Source organism: Micromys minutus, assembly GCF_963924665.1.
Source record: "Micromys minutus genome assembly, chromosome: 31".
NCBI lineage: Eukaryota > Metazoa > Chordata > Mammalia > Rodentia > Muridae > Micromys > Micromys minutus.
Window position 1 is genome coordinate 11,673,644 of NC_137966.1, and position 12,185 is coordinate 11,685,828.

Here is a 12,185-nt window from a genome sequence, read left to right on the forward strand (position 1 = left end):
GTAGCAGCTTTAAAACATTTTTAATAGTGTTTTAAATATAACGTAGCAGACATCATGTAGATCACAGAAGTACCTGTGACACTAAGATTATATTTGAAATGTAATTATTAGGAATAATACTGAGTGCCTTTTGGGAGCTTTTAAGTGTTTTAATTAAAAGTTTTCAAAGTTGAATTCTGGTACATTGTAGGACTGCCTAAATTCTGTAAATTAATATAGTATTTTAAAATATTATTTGACATAGTTAGTTTTCCCTTTGTGGTAGATAATAGTACTTGCAATCCGCTGGTTGACAGAACTGCTTTGTTACAAAGAGATTTGTTCTTTAGCGTTCATGTATTTATTCTGTAACCGTAAAAGCGGTTTAGGAAAGCAGACCAAAGGCCCACATTGTTTCATGCTTTTTAAATATCTTCACTGTATACGTGGAACTGCTGAGTTAAACTGTGAAGTATTAACTCCCCGAGTGCATGTAAGTGTTGATTGAAACACGCTGAGCATTAGACAGGAAGGTTAGAGCAGATCAGCCTGCAGCTGATGTTCAGCAGCCGTGGAGCTAAGATCATGATATTGGCTGGAGAAACAGATGATGCAGGTTGTGAAAACAGACATTGGGCTCTTTCTTTCTAGAAATTGACTTTTATTATTTGTCATGCCATTAAAGATACCATCACTGGACACCCAATCCCATGTGAATTTTATAGTTATGTCTCCCTGAAAACACATTTTCACCTAAACACATTTTAATAAAATTGTGACTATTTAAAATATTTTAAATCCATGTTTGTTTTCATTTAAAATTTATGTTAATGATAACAAAAATATTCATAAAGTTTTGGGAACTGTGGATAAATTATAATGTACAGTCTTACATTACAAAAGACTTTTTGTATTCTCTTGGGTATTTATGCTTTGCTGATGGTTAATTTTACAAAGTTAGGCAGAAATGACAGTTTCTTCTGGAGTAGACTCCCAAGTCCTATTTTCTGTTTATTTACTATAACCTAGGATGAGTGAATTTTTAAGTGGTTCTAAGAAATTGAAATAGAAAAAATAAAAAATAAAGTGTCAGGGACTATATTAACTACGATGTATCTTTAAATCATTTTAGCACTAAAAATCACTTAACGTAAAGGATATATCATTAATATGATTTTATATTTCTTAGTTGTTTCCCCATATTGGTTGTAAATTTTTAAAATAGTGTTTGGGTCTTAATTGAAATGATGCACAACATGATCTTTCCTCAGAGTTCAAAGGTGAGATGCACAGTGTGGAGACTGTATCATGTCTTCCTTCAGAAAGCCAGCTCCATTTATTTGATAGTCCTTTTTTTCTGGGCAGGAGTAGGTGGTATTTTAAATTCAGAGCCTGCTAAATGCGTAGTGGATCTGTTGGTAAGATGAAAATGGGAAACGTTCAGTTTTGATAGTTTGGCCAGAATTCTGCTCTTTAAAATATTCTAGTTGCTTGAAGGAAAGTCGGGTATGAATAAATCTTGGAAAAAACTTTGTTTTGTCCATGATGGAGCCATAGGCAGATCTGAATACTGACTAGAAATATGTCAAAGTATGAGCTGCCTCTCTGGAGCTTGTCACTCTTTAGAGTGGGCTGGGAATCCGCTCAGATGAGCCATCCGTCCTCCTTGTGCTGCAGACACCTTGAAGCTGCCTCTGCAGGGTCCTGTCGCAGCTGCTCAATCTTTTTCGGCTCTTGAGCCTCCAGTACATACTCTGAGGATTTGATTTTATTTAATTGGGAAGATTAAAAAGTCATATTAATTTGCAAATAAGGATTTCCAAATGGAATCTTCGCTTCAAGACAACGATGCTGTGGTGTAGATGTGTCCTACACACCTCGGGGAATGTTAGGCGTTATTTCACTTTATATCTTTTCATAACTAGAATCTCTGGTATTAGTTACTAACAGCTTATGTACTAGTGCCTTATAATTTGGGCTCCGTGGTTAGAGCAGCAGTAAGCATGGGGCGCTGTTCTGACTTGTTACTTGTAGAATGATATATGCCTAAGTACAACTGAGTGCAGCAGTGTGATATTAGGGAGACATTTTCCTGATGTATATTTGTGCTTATTTCTCCTTCATTTATATGCTATGTTTGTTTCTGATTAGTGCTTTATCTCGTATACAAATAGGAAAACTAACATTCAGCTTCTTAAGAACCATGTGTGACTATGAAGCCAAGTTGCAGGTGATTAAGATGACAGTATTTAGTTCCAGTGCTACCAACAATAAAAGCTAAAGCGTTAGCAAAATGCCAGCAGAGGTGGCCGCCCTGCTTTGCTGTTTCTAGCATTAGAGCAATGGCTTCCTCCTCTGCTATCACCTAAAAAGAGTCTACTGTTGTCTCAGAGTTTGCCTTTTGCTTATATACTCTAGGAAGTCCAGTAAAGTGCAGCTCAAAGTGCTGCAGTAAGATTGTCTCGGTCTGGAGTTCTGACTTTGTTCCCTGACACCATCTAGTTTATGATAAGGTGGTTAGCTTGTTAAATAAAATATAAAAAGTATTATGAGCAAATATAACTTCATTATTCTGCATTCAAAGTCTTATAAAGGTAGCTTCTACACCATAGAAATGGCTTTAATGTGCATTTTTAATTCCTACTGACTTATAAAAAATGTCTGCTTTCTGTATTTGTGCTTCTTTGATCATTTTCGGCATTTCTGTGTTACATAGTACTCCCTTCTACTGTGGCAACAGAACAGATAAATACAAACTTCAGTGCAGTGAAATATAATAGTTAATTTGTAAGTCTGTGACATTTAATTTTTTTTCTGTCCTATGACTGGACCAAATCTTTGTTTTGCTGAAACAAAAGATAGATGAGCATCTGAGAATGTTTTTTACTGTCCTAATGATTAATGATCACTGAACACTTTTGAAAGATTAGCATTTTTTAAAGCTGCTAAAAAATATACTGTTTTATTTAATTACAAGAAAGTAAAGGCTTTTCACACTGACAGGTGGTGGAAATTAGCAGGCAGTTTTGAAATTGTGCTGTGCACGAGAAATTAGATCTCATTTTAATTCTGCTTTTCTCAACTAGCAAATGAGGTTAATGCCATACATATTCAGCTGATATGGATGAAGAAATTGATATAAAGTAGATCAACATAGCTACAGGGCTAGATTAATTTATAGGTAAAGAGGCAGTGATAAATGAAAGTAATGTAGTAGTGGTCACTAAACTCCTCCGCCATGAGGGATTCAATAGTGTTAGTTCCTCATTAAAGCCGTTGTTGGGGTGCATCAAATAGAAATTTGAAAAGGAATAGCCAACTAACCCCTAATTATCAAAATACAGAAAATACTAATTATACCTTAATTAGCTTTTCTTTTAATGTACTGAAATTTGTTACTTTTTGTGTGGCACAAATGGATAGTTATATCAACAATAAATAGGTTGTTTTAATAACTTTCTTTTACCTCTGGGAAAACTACACTCCAATTTTTAATATGCAATAATGCTTCTCTCTAGCCTGTAGGAGATGAAAATTATTAAGTAGCTTTATTTTTTTGAAGATTTTACAGCAGCTTTGGGAAGAATTATTTCACCATGCATCAATTACTTTTAATTGAACTGAATATTTTTCAGATTGCACCAAATGCCTCTCATTTAAGTTTAGCAGTTAGAGTTGGGAAAACAGCATAATGAGGATTGCAGATAACCCCTGTCACACATTGTAATAAATAAGGGTGGTTATTTGTTTTGCTCTGGCTTAGAAAGAGCTCGATTGAAACTGTAAAATCCAGGCAGTCACCTCATCTAGTTAGTCAGCCTAGAGAAGTAAAGGCTATGTCTTCAGGACACTTGGTTCCTGGTTCTTTCCCTCATGCTGCCTAAGGTGGGTTCCAACAGTTTGGTTGAGAAAGGGTGGCCGACTTAGAATAAGAGATGGTGTTGCACTGGGGAAGCTGCTTGGATTTTAGTGTGATAGACCTTAAGACAGCTCTAGCCCCTCTGTAGTTTTGCTGCTCTTGGGGAACTCATAATCTTGCCTGCACATTTGCTGCCTTGCCCATCAGTTGCAGTGATTCTCGATGTTGTGATGATTAAGGAAAATAGGGCAGATCCCTAGCACTGCATTTAGTACACTTCAGTTGCTTCAATGTATAAAGTAGCTGTTATTGCTAATGAGAAAACTTACACAAATTCTGCTACCCCCCAAAAAATTTTTTTAAATATCATGAAACTGTTTTCCACAGGATTACATGTAATCAGGATATTTAAGATAATTATCAAGTTGTGCTGAAGACTATCTAAATTGCCATAAATTTATGCTTTGGCAGAGACTTTAGAAATAGTATGTCTTTCGAGTAAGTGAGGCTTTCAGAGGATCAAAGTTGATGCTGTCTCCTAGACGTGCCACGTATACTTGGGAATTAAAGCCAGACAGACTTAGTCTAAAGCTACAACTCTAGAAAAAGACAAACGTGACAATTCACCTCATCAGTTCCCAGTGAGTCCACATGTCTGCGTCTTCTCGATGTGATGCTTACATTGGGTTCCTGTTCCTCCCACTCACCCAGTGACCATGACATGTGGCGTTCATCGAGCTGGCCCTTTCTACCTCGGTTTTCCTCATTGGGAAATGACCCACCATGTCTTGCTCATTTTCGTGATTGTACTGTGTTATTACTGTTCTTTCATCAGTTTTAAAACAAACTAACCATTTGGAAGGAAAAAATAAATAAGTCACCCAAAGAATAGAACAGGAAGACATTTCACAACCATTGGAAACATCACTGAGCTGTCTTTCAAAGTGACCACCCAGTGCTCTAAATAAATAAATATGCAAATGAACAAACAGACAAATATTTGTGGAAGAAGTTGTAAACCATATGTTTACAAAGTAAAAGATTAGAAACTTTTAATTTGACCAGTGGCCCCAAGCCAGGTCACTGGAACCTTGTTGAACACACATCCTAATGTTCTCCTGCAGATAGGCCTGACGGCTGAACCAAGAGCATCAAAGGGGGTACGCTGGCTGTGTGAGCTACTTAGGCACTTCTGGTTTCTATTACAGTTTGAGAACCTTTGGGTCCTTTACCTGAAGACAGGTGACAGAATCTGTCTTGTTTCCTTTGACCATCACTGACACTTAGGGCTGGGTCTGGAGTAACTGCCTTCAGCCTCTTTCAGTCACAGTGCTATAATCTTAACCTAAAATTTAGAGAAAGGAGGTGGAGGAAAAGGCCATTTGACCATTACATGCAAGCTGGGACAACCACTCTGGAAATCAGTCTGGCGGTTCCTGAGGAAATTGGATATAGTGCTATCTGAGGACCCAGCTATACCACTTTTGGGCATATACTGAAAAGACGCTCCAACATACAGCAAGGACACATGCTCCACTATGTTCATAGCTGCTTTATTTATAATAGCCTGGAAAGAACCCAGATGTCTTTCAACAGAGGAATGAATACAGAAATTGTGGTACATTTACACAAGGGAGTATTACTCATATCTTAAAAACAATGACTTTATGAAAATTTTAAACAAATGGATGGAAGTAGAAAATACCATCCTGAGTGAGGTAACCCAGTCACAACAGAACACACATGGTGTGCACTCACTGATAAGTGGATATTAACACAAAAGCTCGAAATACCCAAGATACAGCACATAGACTATATGAAGCTTAAGAAGAAGGAAGACCAAAGTGTGGATGCTTCAGTCCTTCTTAGAAGGGAACAAAATATTCACAGGAGAAAATATGGAGACAGAGTGGAGCAGAAACTGAAGCAAAGGGCATCTAGAGACTGCCCCACCTAGGGATCCAGCCCATATGCATCCACCAAACCCAGTCACTATTGCAGATGCTGAGAAGTGTTTATTGACAGGAACCTTACTGAATCAGATGAGAATGCTTGCAGCTAGCCATTGGACTGAGCATGGGGACCCAATGGAGGAGTTAGAGAAAGGACTGAAGGAGCTGAAGGGATTTACATCCCCACAGGAACAACATCAACATATGTAGCAGAGGATGGCCTTATTGGGCATCAATGGGAGGAGAGGCCCTTGATCCTGTGAAGACTCAATGCTTCAGTGTAGGGGAATGGCACAGCAGAGAAGTGGGAGGGGTGGGGGAGTACCCTTCTAGAATCAGGCTGGGATGGGGTGGGGATGTGGGGGGATAGGATAGGGGGTTTCCAAAGGAGAAATCGGGAAAGGAGATACATTTGAAATGTAAGCAAAATATCCAATAAAAGAAGAAGAAAGTGATTGGCACAGTGCCTTACATGCTGGTGTTGAGGACACCAGCTGTTCTCATGCTCATAACAAAATGTTCACTTTCCTACTTCAGTTGAACCAGTACCAGCACTGTTCTTAGAGCAACAGAAGGGTAGCCTACCCTTAATCAACATAAGCAAAGCTCATATGAACTTGATAGAGAGGGAGCATGAACAGTGTCTGCATAGGTCTATCCTAGGTTCTCTGCACATAGATTATGGTTTTCTGTTTAGTGGTTTTATGGGACTCCTGAGTGTGCAAACGAGTTGGTCTTTTGATTCGTGTGCCTTCTCTTGTACTCTTTGCCTTTTCTTGGTTTGTCTTGTACATAAATTCTATGTGACTGTTTTTGCTTTATTATATACATTTTTATATATTATATATGTATATATGTATGTATATATATTTTAAGAAATGAATGAGTGGGTGACAACCTAGCCACTAAGTAAATGTTAACAGCTGAACTGTCATTTATTCCTACTAGGAGAGGGAAAGTAAGTTTTCTGGGTACATCAACCACCCCAGAACAGACCTCATGTGAAGACATAGTTGACCAACATTTAATTGCATTTAAGAGTGTGTGGGGGGGGTGTATGGTGTAGAATCTAAATGAGTATTTTCAAAGTATTTACTACAAACAAGACCTGTATGAGTAAAATTTAGTGAATTTGTAGTACTTAGAAAAACTTGCTTTCTATCTATGTGTTTTACTTAGTGTATAACCTGGATGTATGTATGTGCGCCACACGTGTGCCAGTGGGTTTGCTGGAACAAGAGTTACAGACAGCTGTGAGTCACTGTGTGGGAGCTGGGTCTTGAACCAACGTCTTCTGCAAGAGCAGCACATGCTCTTAACTGTGAGCCATCCACTGTGTGGTCTCTGTGTGTGATTTCCCACTGTGTGGTCTCTGTGTGTGATTTCCCACTGTGCGGTCTCTGTGTGTGATTTCCCCAGTGTGCAGTCTCTGTGTGTGATTTCCCCAGTGTGCAGTCTCTGTGTGTGATTTCCCACTGTGCGGTCTCTGTGTGTGATTTCCCACTGTGCGGGTCTCTGTGTGTGATTTCCCACTGTGCGGGTCTCTGTGTGTGATTTCCCCAGTGTACAGTCTCTGTGTGTGATTTCCCCAGTGTGCAGTCTCTGTGTGTGATTTCCCACTGTGCGGTCTCTGTGTGTGATTTCCCCAGTGTGCAGTCTCTGTGTGTGATTTCCCACTGTGCGGTCTCTGTGTGTGATTTCCCCAGTGAGCCGTCTCTGTGTGTGATTTCCCACTGTGCGGTCTCTGTGTGTGATTCCCCGTGGGATGCAGTTGGAAGTGAGAACTGATGTCATGTGCTGTGTGCTTCTCCCGTGGAAATGTATGATGCACATCAACATGGCTGTGAGGAGACCCTGCTGCAAATATTTCATGCCATTTTAAGAGATACATGAAAAAGATCCAATAATTAAACTGAAACCTGTGTATTTCTATGTCAGAAATTATTTAAGAACTCACACCTGAAGACATTTGCTTGCATTGCTAAGAATCACGTGACCTGTCACCACTCTCAGTCCCACCAGCCGAAGGTGCTGCAGGCATGCGCAGTGGTAAAGCACTCACCTGCCCACTCAGGTCAGGGTTACAGCTCCACCATAGGGGACAAAATAAGAAGATGGGAAAAGCTCCAATGAAATGATCATTGCATCTGGTATATGTGAAAGTGTCTGCTTTCAAGTGAATATTCATAATAAAAACATTCAATCACAGAGTACAGTTTGGAAGAAATAAATGTATTCAGAGGTTTATTGTCATGAAAAAAATTTAATCTAGTTTGGGAATATCATTGTTTTAATTCAGACATTTCCAAAATTTATTTCCTACATATCTTTAAGGCCTTGGAATTTATGGCTAAGCTACCATTAGTTTAAGAAGAAGCTCAGCTCTTTGGGCTTGGGCTTCGGTTCCGGCGACATGGCTAAACACACCAAGAAGGTCGGGATTTTCGGGAAGTACGGGACCCGCTATGGTGCCTCCATCCGGAAAATGGTGAAGACAATTGAAATCAGCCAGCACGCTAAGTACACGTGCTCCTTCTTGTGGCAAGACCAAAATAAAGAGATGAGCAGTTGGCATCTGGCACTGTGGTTCCTGCATGAAAACGGTGGCCGGCGGCACCTGGACCTACAATACCACCTCTGCAGTCACAGTGAAGTCCGCCATCAGAAGACTGAAGGAGCTGAAAGACCAGTAGGAGCCCTACCCCGTCTGAGACATGCCTGGCCTGCAATAAACGGGTTAATTTACAGGGAAAAAAAAGAAGAAGCTCAGATAGTCCCAGCAAAGTGGGATTTCTTGTGGGGGGTGTGTGTGACAGTGACAGAGGACCACCCTCGGGTGTGCAAACCTAGAGCATCATGACTGAGGGGCAGGCATCCTTTGGGAAATGAAGAAAGTGGGATTTGGAGATAAAAATGAGAATTGTTTCCACCACATAATGGCAGAGCTGATGTCAGATCACCAGTGGAGCCTGCTTGTCAGCATGCTCACTACTGTGGCAGTGTTCAACCTGTGGGTGTCCTTCCAGAGTGTCCAGACTTGTGCATAAGGAAAGGACCATTGTTTTCCTGGCTTTCTGGCAGTTATTAATTCAAGATTTGCAAAGAGGAATGTATTTTAATGTTGGCTACTTTCTTGGTACACGTTTTGTTTCATGTTGCCCAGTAGAATGCATTATATAAGAATGATATGGATGTACATAGCCAAACATTGGACGAAGCATGGGGACCCAGTGGGGAAATTAGGCAAGGACTGTAGGAGCTGAAGGGGTTTGCAACCTCCTAGGAAGAACAACAGTACCAACCAGACCCCCCAAAGCTCCCAGGGACTAAACCACCAACCAAAGAGTGCACAGGGACTACCCATAGCTCCAGCTGGATATGTAGCAAAGGGATGGCCTTAGCAAGCATCACTGGGAAGGGAACCCCTTGGTCTTGTGGAGGCTCGATGACACAGGATAGGGGGACGCTGGGGCGCTGGGGCAGGAGTGGGTGGGCAGGTGGGGGAGCACCACCCTCATAGAGTCAGGGGAAGGGAGGAGAGAATAGGGGGCTTATGGAGAATGTAAATTAATAACCAATAAAAAGAATCGGGTTGGAAGTTCTAGTGTAGGACTTTTGTTCTCAAACTTACTATGCAGTCCTACTTTTCCTTTATGTTTTAACTGTAAAGAAATCAAATTGAGTCAGGGTGAAAAGATCTCTTCTCAATCATGCACTGTTTCTATGTGATAATAGTGTTAATTTTTCTCTCTTACTAGTTTGTCTGAAATATACAAGATTGTTATCCATAGTTACCCTGCTATTCAGTGTAACACCAGAACTCATTTCTGTCCAATTCTACCACAGTGTGGTTAACCAGTGTCTCCTCCTCTTCCCTTCTTCCTACTTCCTCATCTGAATCAAGACTGTGCATGGCTGCATTTCTGTGTCTGACTGTTCCGAGAATGTCTTGTGAAGTGTTTCCTCTAGCAATCCAAAGTCGGAAAGAATGCTTGGACCAGGACCTTCTGCCTTACTCAGCTGTTATCTGATGCATGCCTGGAAGATAAATAAAAAGGCATGATGGAATAGTAAGGGCACTGGGTGATAGCAGTATCTGTGACCTAAATTTCCAAAGGAATGTAAAATTGCTTATGGGAATCTGTGACTTGGACTTGGGATGCACTGGAGGAAGCAAAAATGGTCATTGTAACGTTGGCTAACCGTTACTTAGAATCTGGAACTTGGTCCTTTCAGGCCCTTGTCATAACCTTTTCACCCATTAGGCCGATGGCTGATGGAGAAGCTGTCTAGAGTGACTCCATGGTTACAGTATGCCGAGGAGCTCTCACAGGCAAGCAGTGGCTCAGACGATTGAAGGGCAGTTGTGTTATGGAATACCTACTCTGGATGCGTGATGTATTTAGGTTTCTGCTTTTTGCCTGATATATTATATTTTTTAATGATGATTAAAAAGTATTCTAAAGCTAAATTGTCAAGCATGACTTTTAACATAGGATAATTAATTCTCTAATTTTATAAAAGGTATGAGTCTTGTGTTTTTATAGTCATTTCTTTGAATATTGAAGTGGATTACTAGCCAAAAATGAAGAAAATGTTTGCAGAATGCGAGGCTGAGGGAGAGATTGTTGAGTGTGGGTTTCAATAATTTTCAGAAGTTCCTAGAGATAGGGGAGCTGACCTGAAAATCTGCATTCAAAAAGCATTAGTGGTGGTTTCTCTAGGTCATTGTTGAAACATACTTGAATCACTAATTCAAAAGATCCGTCTTTCAGCCCACAGTGGAGGTCAACCAGGGCCAGCTCTGTTTCTTACAAATGTATTTCTAGCTTAATTGATTTAGATTGCTATTTGCTTATTTAGCTACGCACCAAGTCTTTGGTTAAGCAAATACTACTTGACTAAATGATTATTAGGCATCTCTGTCATTCTACCTTTTATTCCAAAGAAACAACAAAAGAGAACACTCATTTAATACTTTACTAGGCTATATGCAACAAATACCATACTAAGTGTACATCCAAGCATGAGGTGTTACTTCTAGCACTGTGTGTGTGGAAGCAGCATAGTCAGGAGTTCACAGCCAGCTTCACCTACACAGCATGTTCAAAGCCAGCCTAACCTGCTTAGGACCATGTCTTTCAAAAGCATTTATGCTGTTTGATCTAGTAACGCCACATCAAGGGGTCTCTCAGTTGGAGTCCTCACTCCTTCCTACATTATATGTGTTAGAAGTAAATTTAGTCTAAACAGACTTCATAGTTATCACTATGGGAATTGAGGAAATTACTTGAGAGGAATGTTTCTAGGATGTAATAGAAAGCAGTGTGCAATTTAAATAAGTGATAAGGTTTCAACTATATAAAAAAAGAATAAAAGGGTTCTGAGCCAAAATCTTCATTTTTTTTAATCTCTCAGGACAATTACGGTTCATTTTCCTGTATTCTTTAGTATTATTTTTATGATAATCATACATCACAGTTTGATTGTATAGATAAAAATCTAAAGAGTTCACACTTCAAATCATGCTTGCTTTGGTAGTATGCTATGACAACTGTCATGTGTAAATTTCTCATTGGTTTGGTGAATTTTAGTTATATGTGCATGCATACCTTCTAAGTTATAGCATTTTATTATAATAGTTCTGTTGAAATTGCCATTTCAAATACTTAGAAACATTTAAGCTTTTTGGGGAGTTGAGATGTTTGAAAAAGATATTGAAGGTGATTTATGTAATCTTGTTTTTTTAAAAATATTTCATTCTTAAACATATACACTATATATGAAATATTTCTTTAATGGTCACATTATTTAAATGCATTCAGTATCAAAAATATAATCAGATAAAAATAGTACAGTAAAAATACTAATAATTGGGAAGCTGAGGCAGGAGAATACTAAGTTTAGGACCTACCTACAGAGTGAGACCCCGTCACAAGTCACTAAAACTAAAATCAGGCCCAGAGACAGAGCTCAACATGCACAGAGTCCTAAGTTTAATTCCCAGTCTGCAGGACAAAATAACATAAAAAAGGCTTGATAGCATAAATCCAGTAGTGATTTCCTTTTACCTGGTGGTCCGGCAGTTGTATTGCATAAGGTTCCTGATATTTCAACCACTACTTATTAAAAACAGGCCTAGTGACTCATCTGGTTGGTTTTACTTCAGTGTTGGGTGTCTGTCTGGAACCTTGCTGCTGAGAAATGATAGAAGCCATTGCAAGCTCAAAGGAAAACATGTTAGAGGGTTGCATGGTCAGTTCTGTAGATTGAAATTTGTATAAAATAGGTTTCTTTCCCAAGCAGAGTCTAGATTTTTAAAAATTCATTTGTATCTTTTCTATACAGAAAATGAATAATCATAAATCTAGATAAATATGCATTTATGTGATTGC

General features: G+C 39.3%; 1 protein-coding gene and 1 pseudogene across 2 annotated transcripts in view; both read left to right on the forward strand.

Annotated features, from left to right (window-relative positions):
• RANBP17 (RAN binding protein 17) overlaps positions 1 to 12,185 on the forward strand; it is a gene marked incomplete at its 5' end in the record, with an annotated part of 254,739 nt that overhangs the window by 61,757 nt on the left and 180,797 nt on the right. The window lies entirely within an intron of this gene.
• Positions 8,204 to 8,483, forward strand: LOC308440067 (large ribosomal subunit protein eL43-like; annotated as a pseudogene). Its single transcript has one exon. The product of its transcript is annotated as a large ribosomal subunit protein eL43-like (transcript).